We start from the raw sequence: 5,570 nt of genomic DNA on the forward strand, positions 1-5,570 counted from the left end.
CCGGGCGCGGTGGCTCAAGCCTGTAATCCCAGCACTTTGGGAGGCCGAGACGGGCGGATCACAAGGTCAGGAGATCGAGACCATCCTGGCTAACACGGTGAAACCCCGTCTCTACTAAAATACAAAAAACTAGCCGGGCGAGGTGGCGGGCGCCTGTAGTCCCAGCTACTCCGGAGGCTGAGGCAGGAGAATGGTGTAAACCCGGGAGGCGGAGCTTGCAGTGAGCTGAGATCCGGCCACTGCACTCCAGCCTGGGAGACAGAGCCAGACTCCGTCTCACAAAAAAAAAAAAAAAAAAAAAAAAAAAAGAAAAGCCAGTGACAATTATAAATTAGTGACACCTAAGAATGTTTTCAAGAAGTCTGGTTCATAATGCGTTCAAACTTACAAAAGTAATAAGACATCTAAAATAAATTTTGCTCATTTTTGGAGCAAAAAGAAAAAACTACCAAAGAAGGAGCAGCTTGAGGGAATATTAACGGATTATGAGAAAAAAATGAAACTGAACTATTTTGCATTATCCTACAAGATGAATGATTACAGCGTAGAATAGACTGACCACATAGGAGTTGAAAGCCAGATCATAAGATATTTAAAGAGACACAGTAACATCTCAAAATGAGGCCAATTTTCTTAGATCAGGTGAATTACCCCTGGAGTGTTAAAATAACTTGCAAATGAATTTGCTAAAGAATATGTGATGGGCATTCATCTTTCAGAAATCCTAGTGAGTAGAGATGAGCTGGTGAAAGCCTAGAGATAATCTAATGTCTTTCTAATATTCAAAAGAGCAGAGAACAAAGTGAAAAATCCTGAAGACCATTCTTATCTGAATAACACTTTCAGAACTGATTATAATAGTATAGTTTATGAACTTCACAAAATGAAGCTGTTTTTATTAGGAAATAGTAAGTTTACTAATGGCAAGTTACATATTCTAATGCATTTTTCCTTCTCTCCATTGCTTTCGATGCTCCAACCACAGAGATCTCCCTTGCATCGAAAAACCTGGTATATAGGCTGGGTATCCCTTATCCAAGATATTTGGAGACAGAAAATTTTCAGATTTTGGAATATTTGCATATATATAATGAGATATCATGCGATCGGACCCAAGTCTAAACACAAGAATTCATTTATGTTTCATATGCACCTTGTCCACTAGATTTAAGGTAACTTAATGCAATATTTTTAATAATAATTTTGTGCATGCAACAAATTTTTGACTGCATTTTGACTGTGATCCATCACATGAGGTCAGGTGTGGTGTTTTCTATTTGTGGCATCATGTTGACGTTCAAAAAGTTTCAGATTTTGGAGCATTTAAAATTTAGAATTTTCTGATTAGGAATTCTCAATCTGTAATAGAAACGCAGTAAATTTTGTTGAACAGATTACTCAATTTTCTCTGATGTGACATCCTCCAGTGGACTTTTCCACACAGGGCCTCTGTACATACTCTTCCGTCTTCCTGTAATGTTCTCACTCTCTTGATTGACACTCTCTTAAACCAAAATTTCTCTGACTCCAGGTCAGGGAAATTTTGGTCATAAACTCTTTTAGGGCAGTTTTTGAGTGTAGGCCATCTCTTTTATAGATAAGCTAGAGAAATATAAAATTTAAGAAAAGCTAGAGAAATATAAATTGGTTATGGGTTCAGTTAAGTTGAATAGCAACCTTGGATTAAATGACTATACCCAAGAGATAGAGATCAAATAGTCTGGAGACAGTGCATGCTAACTGTTACTTCACATGATAAAGCAGTGATTTATTTTCTTTGGCCAAAGCTGGCACAATTTGAAAAACAAAATAAATAAGAAAGTATTCATATGAGTAGTTTTAAGCACTTCCTGACTTTCTGGTACTACAAGATGCTCCAGGCAAGTATGACTTTTTTACTCGCCAAAAAAGGTAAAACTCAAGGCCTCATTCTCAGTTGTTTGGGTTCAGGTGGTTCTCTGTACTCTCTCCATAGGGAAACTTTCCAAGAATTTTGTGGTTTTCTGCAGGATTTCTCACTGTAATGTCATAAGGACATTCTCTCTCCCATTGATCTTTTTCCCTTAGGCATATTCAGTTACCAACTAAATTAATAAGAGTCCGTCTTGGTAGACTTCCTATTTTAGGCTATAAATGACATATGAGATAGATTTACAGATCAAATAAAACATTTTACTGTGGGGGAAAAATTTACTTCCACAAATGTGTTCTAAATAAGCTATTTTTTAGTTTAGAATAGTTTTAAATATACAGAAAGATGGAGAAAGTAGCATAAATAGTTTTCATATACCCATACCCAGTTTCCACTATTAGTAATATCATGTATTATTATGGTGCATTTGTCACAGTCAATGAACTGATATTGATTATTATTTTTCATTGAAGTCCATATTTTATTTGTATTCCTTAGTTTTTTCCTAATATCCTTCTTCTGTTCTGGGATCTCACCCAGGAAACCATATATTAATAATATTTAGTTGTCATGTCCACTTAGGTTCCTCTTGACTACTACTTTCTTCAGGCTTTCCTTATTTTTAATGACTGATGGTTTTGAGGAGTATTGGTTAGGTATTTTGTAAAATGTCTCTCAATTGAAATTTTTCTAATTTTTTCCTCATGATTGGGTTTGAGTTATATAATTTGAGAAAGAAGAACACAGAGATAATTTGCTATTTCCATTCCATGATAACAATGGTGCATACAATCAGCATGTCTTGTCTCTGTTAACTTTGGTCACACAGCTGAGGTGGAGTTTGTCAGAGTTTTGTCAGTGTAAACTTATTCCCCACTGCCTTATACTATGTTCTTTGGAAATCACTATGCACAGCTCACACTCAAAAAGTGGGGAATTATTCTCCAATTTCTTAAAGGCAGAGTACCTACATAAATTACTTGAAATTATTCTGCTTGGAAGATTTGTCTATGATCTCCATTTATTTATTTATTCAAATATTTATTTATGTCCCTATTTACTCATGGTATTTATTTCGTAGTTTGGGTTATAATCTAATACTGTCTTTTTATTTTGTTGCTCACATTGCTCCAGCTTTGGTAATTATGAGCTGCATGCATCATTATGGGTTTTTTGTTTGTTCATTTTTTGGATTTTTTTTAAGTACTTCTTTACTTTCTGCTACTACATGATGCTCCAGGCTCATCTTGAATATTTCCTGCCTTGTGCTGGAATCAGTCATTCCCTCTCATGGAGGCCTGGCTTCTTTTATTCAAGAATGGTATTCAAAACCAAGATCTGGGTATGCTTATTGTGACTTTAGTGTCATTGTTTTTAGGCTCCCTCGACTGACAGAACGAGGACATAGATGTATATACACTAACCCATATATATACACACAGTATAATCATTCCTGTATGTAACCATCTGTATCTATATTAAGCCAAACATGAGTTCATACTGAGGTCTCCAACTCTAATTCATATGGATCATTCTAGCCCCTTTTCCTTGATTACCTCAAAATCCATCTGAAAGAAACCTGGCTCCCACTATTCACCATTCAAATTACTTAAGTTCCTTGTTCAATTCCAGTATACATGTACGATTGTTATGCCCAGACCGTTTATTCCCCGAAGAAGACCACCAGAGTCCAGAGTCAGAGCCAAGTGGCAAGGATCTTTAATGCAAGTTTGAACTTGGTCCCTCCGTTCTACAACATACAAGAGGGCCCCGAACGATGCATGTGCCCGCTTTTTATAGCCCGATGTATACAGGATATGTAAGGTTACAGAGGAACAAAGGAATTATTTTGGTCACAGCATCACAATTGGTTAATATTCTAAGTTATACATTTAACAGTTTTCTATTTGTTCCCGCACATTTAGTAAAACTACAAACGGTTGTGACCTTATCGGGGGCTCTCTAGGTGGTGTTTCTGAGATATGTGGGGGGATGTGTTTGTGTTGGGCTCAGGAAGTTGGGACAAATAGAGGAATGTGTTCGCACTGGGCCCAGGACTGAGATATATGGCAGACACCGGTAATTAGAACAGAACAGAGCAGGACAGGGACTTTCACAACACTTGTCCTTACAACGTCTGGAATCTATAGATAACCTGATCGGTTAGGTCCGGGGTCGATCTTTAACTAGGCTCAGGGCGCCGCCCGGGCTGTTTGCCTGTGGACTTCATTTCTGCCTTTTAGTCTTTTCATTTGATCTCTTTCACGATTTTTTCAGAATTGTTCATTAATACACTTGGGAAGCAATATTATCCCTACATCACAGCATAATGTTTATGTAAAGTCCATGCTGTCTTTCGTCCTATAGACTCCACTCTTCCAAAGTTACTGAGGTCAACAGGTTTTTCTCACATGCTTTTCAGTGAGATTGCCTCATACGTTGGTAATACAGATAGATTTTGGAGGGGGGTCACCTTCTGCATTCTATTCTGGGATCCTTTATACTCCTAACTGTTTTTGTATGCAATAATCTTTAATCTTTATCTTAGGTTTTGGGTTTGACAGATACATAGTGTTATGTATTTACCATTGCAGCATCACACATAATAATTTCCTTGTTCTAAAAGAATCTCTTGTTTTTATTTAACCTTTCCCTTCCCCAAAAAACTTTGGAAACCATTGATCTGTTTGCCATCCCTTTAGCTGTGTCTTTCTCAGAATGTTATATAATTTGAATCATAAAATATGGAGCATTTTCAGACTGGCTTCTTTCACTTAGCCATATGCCCTCAAGATTCATCTGTGTCTTCACCTGACTATATATTTCACTCTTTTTATTCACCAAATAGTATTCCATTGTATGAGTGTACCAAGGTTTGTTTATCTGTTCATTTATTGAAGGATATCTTGATTACTTCCAATTTTGGTGGTTTATGAAAAAGGCTGCTGTAACCATTCATGTGCAAGTGTTTTTGTGGCCATAATTTTTTCGACTAAGATGGGTCAATATCTAGGAGCACAATTGCTAGATCATACAGTATGGCCATGTTTAGCTTTCTAAAGAGCTGCCAGTCTTACAAAATAGCTGTACCATTTTGTATATTCACTAGCAATAAATAAGTTGCTCAGCATCTGAAGGGGTGGCCTGCCCCTCCACACCTGTGGGCGTTTCTCGTTAAGTGGAACGAGAGACTTGAGAAAAGAAATGAGACACAGAGACAAAGTATAGAGAAAAAAAAGTGGGCCCAGGGTACCGGCGATCAGCATACAGAGGACCCACGCCGCAGGTTCTCTGAGTTCCCTAGTATTTATTGATAAGTATCTTTACCATCTTAAAGATAAGGGAGTGACAGGATAATAGGATCATTGTAGGGAGAAAATCAGCAGTAAGACATATGAATAAAGATCTCTGTGACATGAATAAGTTTAAAGGAAAATGCTGTGCCTAGATATGCATATGCAAACATCTCCATAAACCTTTTAGCAGCATTGCGCCTGCAAGTCCCACCTTTTGCCCTAAGGTGGTTTTCTCCTTTCTCAGTAAACAGAGCATACAATTGGGTTTTACACTGAGATGTTCCATTGCCCAGGGACGGGCAGGAGACAGATGCTTTTCTCCATGTCAACTGCCAACAACCGCCAAAAGGCCTTCTTTCCTC

At 37.6% G+C, this 5,570-nt stretch overlaps 1 pseudogene across 1 annotated transcript in view; it reads right to left on the reverse strand.

Annotated features, from left to right (window-relative positions):
- Positions 1-1,482: 1,482 nt before the first annotated feature.
- LOC108542792 (40S ribosomal protein S4 pseudogene) overlaps positions 1,483-5,570 on the reverse strand; it is a 7,563-nt pseudogene continuing 3,475 nt past the window's right edge. Inside the window, exon 2 of the transcript XR_001889369.1 lies at positions 1,483-1,602. The product of XR_001889369.1 is annotated as a 40S ribosomal protein S4 pseudogene (transcript). The remainder of the gene's footprint in view (positions 1,603-5,570) is intronic.

This window comes from Rhinopithecus bieti, unplaced genomic scaffold (genome assembly GCF_001698545.2).
Source record: "Rhinopithecus bieti isolate Rb0 unplaced genomic scaffold, ASM169854v2 scaffold_23290, whole genome shotgun sequence".
NCBI lineage: Eukaryota > Metazoa > Chordata > Mammalia > Primates > Cercopithecidae > Rhinopithecus > Rhinopithecus bieti.